Genomic DNA, 15362 nt, shown 5'->3' on the forward strand with positions numbered 1-15362 from the left:
AGCTTGCATTCGGGGCATTGCCGCACGGTTTGCTTCGCGATGGAACGTAGACCCGTCACCCAACATTTCTGTCGAAAGATACCTATTAGAGTATTCACCCCACAATGCAAATGTAACTGATGTAAATAATTTAAATACATCCTAACTAAATGCCCTTTGGCTGGCAAGAGAATTAACTGACCAGTTTCTCCTACATGGGACACTCGTCCCCTGGTGCAGATGAGATTATCTACCAAAACTAGATTCAATTGTCTGACAAAATTAGCAACTTCACGAGGGGGTCTGACTCTGCCCTCTAAGTAGGCATAAACAGTAGGCAAATAATGTTTTTGCTCTAATTGGACAACAATACTGAACGGATGCTGTTCTATCTTAGCAAACTTTAAAATTAGTCTGGCTACTCTCAACAAGAATTGGAACCTTACTTCCCTTTTCAGGATGTCCCAAATCTCGCCTGGGGGGTTAGGACACATCTCCTCCCTTAACTCCAGTACCGCCGCTACTACGTGAGTTTGATGTAGTGGATCTTCCTCCTTGCAAGGAACAGGCTTTCCCGTGGTCCTGAGGAATTCTGGACCGTTCCTCCACAGGGAGTTAGCTTGCAATTGTCGAGCCGTTGCACCTCGGGATAGGATATCGGCAGGGTTCTGATGACTAGGGACATGGTTCAGACTGAAACTACAAACCTGCTGAACAAAAATAATCTCCGCCACTCTGTTAGAAACAAACACATTTTTATTAGACCTGGCATCGGGAGATGCTACCCATGCCAACGTTACCTTACTGTCAGTCCACATTACTATTTCCCGTGGCTCGATCAGTTCCTTGAGTGTTCTTGCTAGTCTGCTGCCTAACAACAAGGCCAGTAGCTCTAACTTAGGGATCGTCAGCTTGCTCATCCCTTTCGGAGTGATCCTGGTTTTACTGGTAACCAAACTTACCCGATTGCAATCGTCCCTAGTATATGCCACTGCTCCATATGCCTTACTGCTGGCATCGGTGAACACATGAAGTTCTAAACCCCTTCTTCCTATCGATCTTTGAAAGGTGATGTCGCTCACCGCTTTCAAATCATTCAACAATTCACTTGCCTGTTTAGCCCTTTCTTCTCCTAACACGTCATCCCAACCTACATTATCCTCCCATAGTTGTTGAAGGAAAAGTTTTCCCCTTACAAATAATGGGCTTATCAAACCTATCGGATCATAAATGGAGACTAATAAGGAAAGTACCCTACGCTTCGTAGGCACCCATCCCTCCCCCAACTCACAGATCCTTTTACTTTCTTTCACACACAATCTGTCCACGTCCCGGGCCCATCGCAGCCCGAGCACGTTCACACTCACAGGCTCACTCCACTGTTTCTCGCTATCGAAGGCCAAGTGATTGCTTGCCCACCCTTCTAAGGGCATACCCGCCCCTTTTAAGATGTTATGAACAGACTCATGCTCTTGCCTCATATGTTCTAAATCTTCAAACGTGGCCAGATAGTTATCGACATAAAAGGATTTTACTAAATCTGGGCGCCCTTCCTCTTTAAAATGACAATTTAATATCTGTTGTAGCAAAAATGGACTAGCTGTGATGCCGAACACCACGACTCTAAAGGCGAAGGTAAGCGCTCGACCAGCTGCCTCGCGCCACAGAAATCGTGTGTATTTGGCATCACGAGGATCTAACAAAACACGATGGAATGCTTTACTTATGTCGGCTAACATGGCATATCGGTTCAACCTAAACCTTATGATTAAACTATATGCTACCTCTACCAAATTAGGCCCAGGTAAGAGACATTCATTTAATGACTTGCAACCCTTTGACTTTGCCGAGGCATTGAACACGATTCTAAGGGGGGTGGTACGGCTGTCTTTCTTAACTCCAAAGTGTGGCATGTAATAACCTTCCACTATGGGATTTTTCACCTCTGATATAAAACCTGCTTCGATATATTTATCTATCACTCCCTGATATTGTTCAAAATATTTCCTATCCTTTCTGAATTTGGTCTGCAATGACTCTAACTGCGCCACAGCGTTACGATAATTTGTCTCTGGCCTAGCATCCGACCCGAATGGTAGGCTAACCTGATATCCCTCAGGTTTTCTCACAACGCTTTGCGATACCTTTCGCACGGCCTCGGCCTCGCGAACAGTGTATTGCTCAGATGGGGCGATGCCAACACGGTCTAATCGCCACCACTTGTCTACATCACACAGATATGGCTCGTCCGTGATTCTGCACACTCTCAACGTTCTTACTTGTTCGACCTTTTCCCCTTGGAACAGCCACTGTGGCACCTTCCCGTACGGGGACATACCATTATGCGTCAAGAAGAGATTTATCCCATCTACCTTTTCAACACCTATAATGAAATAGCTAAAATAATCAGCCCCAACTAAAATGTGAACGTTCTTCATTGTATCTGATTGGTTTGCTGGATCGGCTAACGTGACTCCCTTGGTCAACAGATGCTGTCGGACCTTTACATAACCCACATTATGTATCGGGACGTCCACGTGTTCGTGTGCCACCAACTTCATACGCACGATTCTTTTCCCCATTTCAACCCTGCAACTTACTACATCGTATTGTCCGCTTATTTCCTCGGAACCAAACGGAGCTATATTCAAGGATACTCTTCCTACCACCGGTAGGCCTAATTGACGGGCAATTTTTGCTGAGATGAAGCTCCTCTGGCTTCCTGAGTCGAGAAATAGGCGGACTCGCTTACTACCTTGCTTTTGTTGAATACCTGCCATGGCTGTTGGCAAGATAGTGCATGGGAGGTCGACATCAGACCTCTGCGCGATCTTTGCGCTTGTGCATGGTTTAGATTCTACTTTAACTTTGGATGGACGGGGGGCAGTTTGGTTCTGCGCAGGCATCGCATTTACTATGGGGCGGGACGTTATTGATTGACTATTACTACTATGACTAGGGATTGATTGCGGTCTACCCGCATCGCAAATTGCAGTGTGGTGCTTAGCATTACAGTTTCTACAGGAATTTGAAACGGGACATTTATCGCTACGATGGCCTGATTTCGTGCAATTAAAACAAAGACCCCTTTTTAGCAAAATGCGACGTCCAGCAGCTACGTCAGTCACTTGGCGACATCCGTGAGGCGGATGCCGTTCGCTACAAAATGGGCAGGAATTATTGTGGATGGGATGGGTTTTTGGTCTTACACTACTGTCTGGTCTTTTGTCACTCTCAAGACTGTCGCCTCTCTGCAACGCATCGTCTTCTAGCATTCTCACAATAAAATCTATTGCCTCAAAAAACTCGTCCAACGTGTAGTCGCATTTTCTCAAATGCTCTACCACTTTGCGGTAGAGCTTTCCCTCTGACAGTTTTTGATTAATGAGGCTCATGACCATGCCCTGTCCTATGTCATTGGTACTCAGTCTTTTGATTTGTTCAATAATGATGGTCAACTCAAAACGGAACCTTTTGAGTTCTACTGGGTTTAGTGACGGCACAAAGATGTTGGCTAATTTACGGTGCAGAATCACGAGTGTCTGGTGCACGTTGCCATATTGCTTATCTAATAGGTCTAATGCTACACTATAGTTCGCGGCGGTTACACTTAGAGATTTGATGATCCTAAGTGGCTCTTTGCCCAACGTCCCCAATAAATATGTGAATTTAGACACTTCGTCTAAATCAGCTCTTCTATCCACGTGGATTGTGAATAGTTCACGGTAAGATGCGTACTCTTGCACTTCCCCTTCAAACGTGGGGAGAGGCAGCGGCTTCAACCTGGGGAGGGCAACATTCCCCGTTGAAGGGCCTTTCACTTTATCAATTCTATTATACAATAGGGTGGAAGCACGTGTAGCTTCACCTAACATATGCCTAATTCGGGCTTCGATACTAGATTCTAGTTTAATGCGCTGGCTTTTGTATAGCTCTCTAAGCTGTCGGACCTCTGCCTGCAACTCCGTTACCAAATTCTGGTAAACGGACTCAGAGTAGGTCTCTATCAGCGCCCTTTGCGTTTCGCTCAGTAAGTCCTGCACTAGGCCCATCGACGCCTCGATATGAACGATCGTGGACACCGCCATCTTAATTAACTTTACTTTACGTTTGGGGGGGGGGGGGGTTGGCAAAGCAAGGAAAGAAAGGTAATTTTACGTTAAGAAGGTACTCAAAGAAACTGACCCACGTGGGCGATCGCACATCGGGACGTAGACGAACCTTTAATTGTTACTTCTCTCCCACCCTTGAAAGCTCATACTCTAATTAGTCCCGTCCGGCTCTGGGAAGCACTTGTGATCCGGTTCGAAGGACCAAATGTGGCAAAATTTCACCGGTTTATACTAAATAGCACGATGTGCTGGGCTGATCACAAGGTCTGAAGGACTAACCTCTCAAAACCATTGGGGAAGTAAGTAGAATATGGCTATATTTTAACAAATTTTATTTTAAAAATAATAATCTAATACGAGAAACATGAAAATTAAACCTTTACTTGATATACAAGAACATGTGCGTGACCAAAAAAAACAATGTCCGCATCGGACTCAAGATTTTAGCAAAATTAATTGAACATTTAAAAAGTTATCTCGATAAACTCCTTACCGAAACCTTTAGACGTACTTTACACAATAACACTGATCACCTGGCACAAGGATCAATGAAATATCAACAGATACAAACTTTACATAACTCTATCAAGACCTACATGGAAACCGACCTGGGTACACTAGGGTGGGGAGAGAGAACAATTAGATAGAACTTACTATGGTTGGGGACGTCGGATCAAAGAGGCCGAGAGAGCCTCTGCAACCTCCGACGTCACCTTTTTCCCGCAATTTTTCCTGAACCCTAAATTTCTAGATTGGATTTTTTTATCATGTTACAATAGAATGACTTTATTTTTCTTTCTCTTAAATTACAAGTGGTTGATTTCTTTAGTCTCAGTGCCTCCCCTACCAGGCGGTTTCTCTTTTTGGTTCTAAACATTCTCGTCTTGAACGACATTCATTCGCCCGCGAGTTCTCTGGTCTCGCTCCAATTTGACGTAATCGTAGGCGGAGTCAAATGGCGGGAATTTCGATTGATCAGGTCGAAATTCTCGACAACGATGATAATAACTATAAAAAATCTCTATGTAATCGTAACTTTTACTGGAAGAACTGTGTTCTCTCTGGGACGCCATGTTCAGTGGGTAGTCAAGTAGGGTGGATACAAACATACGCACGAACGTAACAAGAGCTGCTCTCAGCCCTTTTACATCAACAAACAACTTATAATAAAAAAGCTTTAAGTAATTGGATTACTTTTTTCTCTGTTATTCAGCATTTGTGAACACTGCGTATTGAGAAAAATAATTGTTTCTTTTTCTTCTGTTTTACCAAAGAAAAAAGATAAACTATGACGTAGGAGGTGGGCTGGATTTAGCCTAAATAGCCGCTTTTATGATTGCAGAAATAATAACAAAAATGTTTAGTTGTTATTCTATATAAAAGAAAATTTCTTTTAATTACTTAATGAACCTGACTCTTATATTATGACTTATGGAACAATGCAGACGTCAACCTGTTCTACTTGGAGAAATATTACTTTGAAAATGAATACAGTATTTATATAGATATGATAACTGATATTGACTGATCTATTTTTAATAATATTATAAAACTAAACACATCGTAATTTTTCATAATAAATACATTTTTGTTTGAATTAAAAAGAAAAACTACCATAAAATTTATATTTGAAAATGTGATGTCACCAGTTGTGAGAGGCTGGACTATCCAATTCCTATTAGTCTTATTACGGGCCAACCAAGGGAAAGGCCCGTGCCAACATCAAGTGTTGGCTATAACAACAACAACAAAGAACTACGCTGTATTATTCCTTTGTATTTAAAAGTCTAATATCTTTGAAAGGGAAAGTAGACTAAAGTATAATGTCAAGTCTCTTCCCATATAAGTATGGCGAAATTGAGCAAATTAACAGGTAGTAGCTCAGTAACCCAATTTCAAAAAACACTACAAATTATGCTAATTCTCAACACTATTTCCAATACATGATCTTCCTCTCAAACAGTGGTATGTAATATGTATCTAGTGTTACCAGTCGGGTAATAAAGTATCCTTTAGATACTCTTTGACAAAGTCCCTAGATTCTTATGGGATACAAATGTATCCTTTGGATACTCTTTGAGAAAGTCCCTAGATTCTTATGGGATACAAATGTATTCTGTAGATGCTCTTTGACAAAGTCCCTAGATTCTTATGGGATACAAATGTATCCTTTGGATACTCTTTGACAAAGTCCCTAGATTCTTACAACACTGACAAAAATGGATATGAAATGGAGTAATTTCAATATTTCGGATACTATGTTGTTTGTTTTTAAACTTTTCGTACAAAAAGTCAATATTACTCTTTTTATTTTATTATATGTTAATATTCTTATCTTTATTACATTAGGAGTAATTAATCAATTTCTAGAATTGTTTTGTCATGAAACATTTTACCAGTTTGAAATATTTTGCATAAAATCAAAAGAGGCCAAATCTCGAATCCTGCCTCATAACATGTTCTCAAGTGTCAACATTAAGGCATCGATGGATATTTTGGGCCTTAGTGCATGGATGTGTTTTGAGGCTCAATTGTGTAGTTGTTACCTGGATTGGCTGCTCAAACATACACGAGTTCATAAAAGGCTCATTTAAATTCCTGGACAACATCATTTGTGATGCCATATTATTATATCATTGGGAAGTTCAGATTTTCTTATTGAATTGGCTAAAGACAAAAAAAAAAATTATAATCTTGGGACTAAAGAAAACCCTAAACCTAGAATATATGAATTAGAAAGTTTCTGATCCATATATTCCATGTTTTTTTTTTTTTTTTGTTTCTTTAAGTTATTAACATTACAGCAAAATCTGACATTGTTTAAAAAAACAGCAGATAGAGATGAACATCTTGCTTTAAATAACCCAATTATATATATATATATATATATATATATATATATATATATATATATATATATATATATATATATATATATATATATATATATATATATAATATATGAGTCAGGATGTTAAAAAAACAAAAATTCTGGACAAAATCAAAAGAATTATTCAGAATTGAGTTCTTTTGAGATTGATATATTGACCACTAAATCTATTTTTATGAAAACTTGATGTCAAATGGAGCAGACGTTGATATACCAATTAAACCTTATTGCCTGAGGCATAACTGACCCAGTATTCAAATGAACTGATTTTCATTCAACTATTAACCTTGTCGTATATTTGTCCATCTTTTTTATAAAACTCTTTTTGGGGGAGATGTGTGATTGCATAGAAGTACGATGTTTTCCCCACTTAAGGGGACTTCTGTACATCTTCCTATTCATTCAGACAAAGAGTCAGTCATAGTGTGGCTAGCTCTCCAATGAATAATAGGTTTAGAAATATTGGCCTATAGGGGAGAGACCATAAGGTCTCTTCACCTTTCAAAGATAGAATTCGATAAACCTGAAAGTTGGAACACTAAGAATAAATTTTCACAGCCGAATTGAAGACCAGACTCTCATAACTGGTGACATGAAATCTTAAAATATTATTACTATACAATATTTTTCTAATATTCCATAATATGATATATTTTTGATAGGATTTGATGAAAATATCAAAATTTATTATAATTCTACAATTTTACTTAAGAATATTAGTCCATATCAATTATTATATCTATACTCATTCCTCGAAGCAAAGTTTCTCCAAAGTCAAATAATAAAATTCCATTTTTTTTTCCGTGGAGATTCCGAGAGAATTTAACTATACGTTTTAGAAAACTCTATTGTAATAATTCATCAGTTATTCATTGTACTTCTGAATTTGTAAAGTGTAGGAGATGAATAACGGCAATATAATGTATTAATAAAGATAACAATATCAATGTTTTCAAAAACCTCTAAGCTGTGAAACAAAAGTTTCGTTAACCTGCAGAGCTTAACTTTAGTTCAATGTAACTTGGAGGAACAAGGAGATATTCAGATAAAATTATCAATATTGACTGTTATTTTAAAAACAAAACCAAAATAAGTTCATATAATATATCTAATAAATTCTATAATAAAAAATATATACCATATAACAAAACATTACTGGGCAATCTAAGAAGCAAGCAATCTGCTGACGCAAGAGCCCATGCCTTACATAATCTTCGTTTCGCCTGGACCAACAGACGCATCGGCTACGTTCATCACTTGGACAACTTCTCAGGGGTGAAATTTTCACTGCAAGATCGGAATGGAAATACTATCCCCATGCCAGTAGACACTGTGAAGACTACTTCAATGGCCAAGCTTGTGACTGTGATAGCTGTGTGGCTTACCAGCAGCGCCGAGCTTACATGTTCAACCTCATGGCACAACACTCCACCTATACTGCAGACCCAGATGTCTTCAATCATCATATCAGATCCAAGTGTGAGGGGTGCAAAGACGCCGCTGACAAGCTTACCAAGTTCCAGGATGAAGTAAACAAGAAAGAAACAGCTGCCAAGGAAGAGGCTAAACCCCCTCCCAAGAGAAGGAAGACTCCTAAAGATCCTTCACCAGTGCCAGTACCAGCCCCATCATCGCCACTTGTGACTCCAAGGACTGAGAGCACAGACTCATCCTTGTCTGTCCCTACAACTCCTCAGCAGTCGAGTGCAACAGCAGCCATCCCCTCTACCTACGTGCCTGAGTCCTCCAATGCCATGGAGACCGAACAGGGGGCTCACTCCACGGACTGCAACTGTACAGATTGCCTTCAGACACTCCTGCAAGAAGCCACTGCCATATCAGAGAACATCCCAGCTACACAGCCAAAGAAGCCTCTGCCAAAGTTTCGGCTTTCACAGGCTAACCACGAGCTCTCTTATGCTTCTGTTGCTGCCATGACTGCCAAGCCAGGCATGCAACTCACTGCAAGACCTAACAGGAAAGGTGATCTTATCATCTACCTCAAGGACGTTGAGACAGCCAGATTCCTTCAGGAAGACCCCACCTTAACGCTGCTGGATCCTGCTTTTATCAAGAAGAAAGCTGTTATCACCAGGTATCCTGTGTCGATGCCTATCTCCATTGCAACATCGTGCAGCAACATTGACTGTGCTGTTCGCTGCACAAGCAAAGATGACGTTCCTGTTCGACGTCTCATCACCACCTTTATAGGTCCAGTTCCCTCCAAATTGGACTTAGGAGTCTGGGGAACCTTCCCCATTGAGGATTACACACCTAAGCCCTTTCGATGTTACAGATGCCAACACTTTGGACATCATAAAGAAGAATGCGGAGGCCCCATCATCTGGGGTGTCTGCAGCCAGCGACATAGCACAGAAGTGTGCATTAAGGCCCACATAAAAGGTTGACAAACCACATCTAAGTGCCCTAATCGTTTTAAGCCACACAATGCTTGGAATAAGCGCTGCCCAGAGCATCTCAAGAGGATAGCAGCTATGAAGAATACATCCTCTTCAAACCAAAAGAAACCAGCTCCAACCCAACCACCGAAAGAACAGAGAACTCCTCGCCAGAGAAGACCACGTCAGCCAGCTACTGCTCCTGCCTCTACACCTGCAACTGCTCCTAAAAAGGACCAGCAACGACCTGCAACTGTTCCCCAAAAGGACCAGCACCTACCTGTAACTGCTCCTCATAAGGACCAGCAACAACCCTCATCCTCATTCCCTTCCCAAACCTTGGCTCAAGAAATTGAGTCTCTCACCTTGCAAGACCTCATACCTATCGCCTTCCAGATCCTTACCAGAGTCCTCTCCTTATCCTCGACCTCCACCTTCCAGCAACTCCTGCAACAATTCCAGTTTCCACATTCATAACCTCGCTTTCCTTCCCAATTCCTAATTCCTAAATGGAGAATAGTTATTACAAGGCCGTGTTCCTCATAAGGAAAGAGCTCTTGTTTTTCCTGTTTCCTACCTCCTTCACACTCCCTTCACACACATGCTCCTAATCCTTTGGGGGCCTTTCTCGTACATACTGATCGAGTGTTGTACAGAACCAGGCCCCTTCCCCTTCACACACAACTCTCCCAATCCTTCTAACCCCATCATGTATGCCCTTTCCAATTCCTAGAGCAGGAATAAGCTTCTTTGCTTAAACCTACTCCTATTCTCTCCTACTGAAAATCCTTCACTCCTCTCCCAGTCTCTCCTACTTACTGGAACTTGCTACTATCAATCCTTTTTTCTCTAACTAAAACCTTTCTTTCATGGACCTAAAAAGGAGTCCCCTTTTTCAGGTTACTTTCTTCCCCTTTCAAGTCTTGTCAAATTCATTCTCATCCCTCATTCATCATCCTTTACCCCTCATCCTTCATCCTTTTTCCTGTTCCTGACTCTTTCATCCAAACTAATCCCTTACTTTTCAAAACTAACCTCTCCTTTTAATAATACATTTTTTTTTACTCCTCTGGAGTTCTCCTCTTTACAGACCCAATCGCTTACCGGCTGTCCAACGAAAAGAGCCCGTGTCATGCTATAGGCATTGCAATCTGCATCATCATCATCATCAAATCGACGCAAGGTCGATACAAATTTACAATACAGTCATTCACTTTTGGAAGGAGAGACCAACTTGTGTCTCTTCTCAGTATTATATCATGAATAAGTCTACAATACGTCAATAGAAGCAACACATCCAAGCCCAAAATTATTGCTGTAATCAGTATGTATTTCCCTGTACCTTAGACATTACTTAAAACCTTACTCATGATTTTTTCATATCACTTTGGAATAATGATGGAGTCCTTATGCCTTAGTTAAATATACTTCTTCTATTCCAAGTTTATTTATTAGAAAATAAACTCCAACTCAAAATAGAATACTGCATTCATGACTGCCTGGGCCAATGTACTCTTAAGAGGACATTCCTCTTGTGTGATGTCTTATCAAATCAGGAATCAACTTCTTTTGTTTTCACTAAAATCCACAGAAGGAAACGAGTAGATAATATGCAGCGAAAGACATTTAACAAAAATATTAGGATAAATAGACTTTTCCTTATCAGTATTCAAATATATTTTTTAATTACATTACATTTTCTGTATTAAATTCTTCCCGAAAAGATAATAAAAGCAATTCTCAAACTAATGATTTTGATAGATTATGCAAAATAAAATAGTGGGGACATCAATTAATTCATCTGGAAATCCTCAGAAACATTAAAGTCTCAAGAAGAAACTGAAGAAGAAGATTTTCTAAGTTGTTTTTTAAATGTTTCAATAATTATTAATGTGGATGTGACAATTGAAGGAGAATTTTGTTCCGTCTTTGATATACTCTGGATACTTAAGGATATTCACGACAGATAGATCTTGCTGTAGGATGTGGGACACAAGGTTTCCATGGGTGGTAGGACCAGGGATTAACAGTAACTCTTAAAGAGAGAGAGAGAGAGAGAGAGAGAGAGAGAGAGAGAGAGAGAGAGAGAGAGAGAGAGAGAGAGAGAGAGAGAGAGTATCTGTTCAAACTCAGAGAAGTGTGTGATTACAAGAACATATTTTCATTGAAGTTATTTATATCAGAATCATGAAGATTTCATAATTCCAACTATATTATTTTTCTTCTGATTTTAAGGCTCTAAGTTATGGCAATTGTATGTGAAACTACAGATAATATATATTACTAAAACAAATAGATCAGATCCCAATATCCTGCAAGCAAAGAGTTGGAACTCAGCCATAGAATTAAAAACCCAAAATTGAACCCAAATTTCTAATCAAGTCAATATCAAAGACGTTGTCAAATAATCTTAATCACAATTATCATAGATTTGAATCCTCTATAAATTGTGCCTTGTTCCATTGACTAAAGATTCTGCTCATCATCATCACATGATGTCACATTAATGTTCAAAGTTGAGCACATTCTGTTGTTGTTGTTGTTGTTGTCGAAATCTGTTGATCAGAAACACCATTTGTTGTTGTTGTTGTTGTAGAAATCCCTCGTTGATATTCCATGAAAAGTTGATTCATAGACAAATCCTTTGTTGGTTTCTATTGCATGAAACGTAACAAGTGTGACCTTAGCGAGTATCTGCATGAAACGTCTTTATACAGAAATCTAGTTTTCTTTACTTGAATTTGTTTTATAATTTATGAATGATGTGTTAAGAGTCTATTTTATCTAAGAATGACCTATTATAAACATGAGACTGCAGATTCTCTCACCTTTTTTTCCGGGGATTATAGTTTAGGGTTTTAGAGAAGCAAATTAACTAAAAAATAATAATAATAAGAGAAAAATATAATAATAATAATAATAATAATAATAATAATAATAATAATAATAATAATAATAATAATAATAATAATAATAATAATAATAATAGAACGAACAAGACACGTACCCACAACGGTAGCGTAAGGAGAACTGACAAGGAAAATTGTTATGGAAGAGAGTGTAAACAAAACAACAGGTAATTAGGCATTAAACAATTGGGTGGAAGACGACTGGTGGTTAAGAGAAGGTACAGTTAGCTTAATCATTATTGATTCAAGGGTGGTTAGTTCGTCTATATGTCGGGTTCTTCCTACAATATTAAAATGACTGGTATCTATGTGTGTTTTGCAACTTTTACTGTGATTTCTTATGTTAGATTGTTCTGGATTTGATAGTCGACAACCCGTTCTATAGCTAATTCCCTGATGAGAGGAAATTTGGACTTTTAGCAGCCTCCTGGTGCAACCGATGGAAGTGCCCAGATCACATCTGGGACAATTAAACTTATAAATGACACCGGAGGCAAACAGGGGGCTGATCTTATCCTTGACTTGGAAGAGTGAGTCGATAGTTCGGGGGTTTATGGGAATTAGGTTCAAATTAAGGGCAGGCAATTGCTCATTGAATAGGTTGGTGCATTTTTTCCTAAATTTATTGTTATGGAGAAAGGGAAATCTAGCAAACATACGGAGCTTGGGGACACTATGGACTATTGGGGGTGGATTAAATTTCAGATTAAGTAGCTTATTAAGGGATCTATGAAAAATTGCTGGAGGGAAATAATTATCCTTAAAGTAATCAGCAAGGAAAGTCACTTCAGTATGAAAGTAGACCAGCTTGATGTTTAAAGTTAAAAAAAACATGAGCTATAAAAATTGGTCCCCAGGCCAGTAAATGTGCTCTTTCTATAAATACCAGCATGAAAGCCAGACTCGTCCTTGGATATCCTCACATCAAGCTAAACTAATGCTCTGTTGTATCATCTGCCTCTCTGCACAACGTCACCCAAAGCCTATTTGATCCTTTTCATTTGTCTTAAGTCTCATCAAATCTTGTCTCTTTTACTACGACAGCTTCCTTACTGTAGAGTTCACCTGTGTAATAACTTCTGCCTTTACCATTAACAAAACTCAATCGTTTTCATTTTACTTTTTTATTTTCTTCCATTTATTTTAGTTCATTTACATTTCATTTCTGTCTTCTGTTCTTGCTTTTTATACTTTCTTACTGCTTCAATTTATTTGTAATTATTATAATTTTTTGGCATATTTCTATAAACTTCTTCCCCAGCATTCCCCATATGGTTCCCTTATTTGCTATTTCACAATCTCCTTAACTGATGTTATGAAACAACATCGCCTTTTTATACTCTATTCTAAACTAGCCATATTATTCCTGTTTCTGCTGTAAACCCTCAATAAGGTGTAGTTGGAACTGGTTCAAAAATCCCTTTTACTGTACTGGGTATCCTCTGGCTCTTTCATTTGTTTTTCCTTCTATCAAAATCCACTTCTCAATATTTGCAAACATTGTAGATATCTTCATTCCCACTAGTATAATTGGGATCATCTTTATATAGAGAAAGAAATATAAAAGAGAAGAAGGAAATTCTAAAACAGATGTGGAGAAAAAGACAAAAGGACATAAAAGAAAGGAAATATAAACTCAAATCTCAAATACATTTCAAGATTACTAGAGGCGCCGTTGCAAGGGTTATGCCTCTACTCAGAATCCACATTGGAGTGTATTTAGAAATGCAATGTTGAGAAAATGCCTTTTTTTTTATTCATGATATTGATATAATAGTTTCATCCTATAGCTTATATTCTTATTTACTCTAAGAATTTGATATTTATTTATTATTGTTATTTGTATTAGTTACTTTAAAAATATTGTTTTTTTTAATTGAGAAATTGTTGAGAAATTCAACATCAGCTGATTCAGAATGTAAACAAACAAAGCTTCCCTCCCAGCGTGATCATGTGGCTGTCGGAGCTCAGAGGACCTTCTTGGTGAGAGACTTGTCTTCCTTTAAACCCTTTAGTTTAATTATTCAATGATTTTAGAGGAATGTTATAATGAATACCATAGTCATTGGATGTTAAGTGACTTGTGTTGTTACAACAGGAAGAAAATAAAGAAGAAATTGCCGTTGTGAGAGTGCCTCTTTAAGACATTGTTCTTTCGAAAGGGTTCCTTTGTAGAACGACGGACACAGTCGCTAGCAAAAGGCATTCACTTAGAGGTTGCAGCTGCTTTGTAAAGCAGGACACGGCAATTGTTTGGTCAGGCTGGGTTACTTTAGCTTAGGATATATCCCTTGATTTCATTTCAACAAAAGCACAAAGTCATAGGAAGTCAGCTGTGGCATAGAAAGCAAGGGGTGTATGTATGATAGTGGCCACCTGCATGAATGATGACGACTGACTTAGAATACGGCAGTGGAGTGTTACCCCCTTTCCCCCCCCCCCCCCCCCGTTAGGTAGGTAAGGACACTTCTTGTAGATTAGGTTAGGTGGGGGAAATTTAGGTTAATTGATTTCCATTTTCTAAGCAAACATGAGGAACTGGCCGCTGACAAACAAAAGTTCCGAAAGCAGGATTGAAATTTCCATTCTTAATGTTCGTAAAAGTTTTACTTAATGTCAGGGAGTCATTTTGAACAGGAAATATATGTTTTCCTGTAGTAAATTACATGATTTAACCCGTTTGACCTTCATTTCAATTGCAAACAAACAGTTAGGCTAACTTCATCACAGAAGTTAGTCGACCTGGTTGTTCGGTAAAGTTTTACTGTATTACAGATTCTGATTTTGAACAGAAAATATATGTTTTTCCGTAGTAAATAACGTGATTTAACCGTATTTGACCTTCATTTTAACCGCAAACAAAGCAGCCGAACTGGTTGCTGTTATTACGGATAAAATGAAGGTGAAAACCAGTTAAATCATGGGTAAATGTGTAGGAGAGCTCCGCGGAAGATCTTGAAGAATTTAAACACCTACAATTCACTATTATATCATATAGAACGCTTATATAATAGTCAATATATGAGCAGCTTCTATTTAACGAAGATATTCGTGTGTATAGTTATGTTTCACT

The 15362-nt window shown here is 38.8% G+C and overlaps 3 protein-coding genes across 4 annotated transcripts in view; 2 read left to right on the forward strand and 1 right to left on the reverse strand.

The window, feature by feature from the left end:
* Positions 1-15362, reverse strand: part of LOC137618708 (zinc finger protein 454-like) — a 584206-nt gene that overhangs the window by 164133 nt on the left and 404711 nt on the right. The window lies entirely within an intron of this gene.
* Positions 1-15362, forward strand: part of LOC137618710 (ketosamine-3-kinase-like) — a 504853-nt gene that overhangs the window by 24093 nt on the left and 465398 nt on the right. The window lies entirely within an intron of this gene.
* LOC137618705 (uncharacterized) overlaps positions 14156-15362 on the forward strand; it is a 33441-nt gene continuing 32234 nt past the window's right edge. The window contains exon 1 of the mRNA XM_068348862.1: positions 14156-14272. The gene's annotated coding sequence lies outside the window, so the exon portion shown is untranslated. The remainder of the gene's footprint in view (positions 14273-15362) is intronic.

This window comes from Palaemon carinicauda, chromosome 25 (genome assembly GCF_036898095.1).
Source record: "Palaemon carinicauda isolate YSFRI2023 chromosome 25, ASM3689809v2, whole genome shotgun sequence".
In the NCBI taxonomy this organism is placed as follows: domain Eukaryota; kingdom Metazoa; phylum Arthropoda; class Malacostraca; order Decapoda; family Palaemonidae; genus Palaemon; species Palaemon carinicauda.